Raw genomic sequence first — 640 nt, 5'->3', positions numbered from 1 at the left:
ATTAAAATTATTAAATACAGCTCACCACAAACACACTGCAAGCCCTTATTCATGCATTTAATAATACTTACAGTACCATTGTTGTTCATATTCAAAAGTATGTCTGATAGAAGTACACACACAAGTAATTTACATATGAATTCAGATTTACAGAAGTACAACACACGTCAGTAAGAATCTGCATGTAGAAAGAGCTATAAAAACAAAAACTCAAAACAGGTTGAGCCATTATGGAATAAAGCTGTATAACACACTGTCAATTTAGATCAAGGGAATTATGAATGACAAAAAATTTAAGTCAGAAATAAAACTTAAGTATTAAATTAATGTTTCTATATCATGGATGAGTATTTTGAATTCCTTGATGACTAATAACCACTTGTTTTCTTTTCATTGTCATTCAAACATGCTGTTCTGATTGTAAATATTAAATATTGTTTGTATATTCTTGTTTCTTGAAGTGTACTGCTTGTATGTCAGAATTGTTATAGGGCACATCTAATACCAATCCATTAGTCCATTATGAAATTTTTTAAACACATTGTATAATGTTAATTTCATATTAGTTATATTAACATCTAGAATTGTGATGTATGTATGCTGTATCTCATTATGACAATACCTACATCATGTATGTGAT

Source organism: Schistocerca gregaria, unplaced genomic scaffold, assembly GCF_023897955.1.
Source record: "Schistocerca gregaria isolate iqSchGreg1 unplaced genomic scaffold, iqSchGreg1.2 ptg000308l, whole genome shotgun sequence".
In the NCBI taxonomy this organism is placed as follows: Eukaryota; Metazoa; Arthropoda; class Insecta; order Orthoptera; family Acrididae; genus Schistocerca; species Schistocerca gregaria.
Note: the sequence above shows the minus strand (reverse complement) of the source record.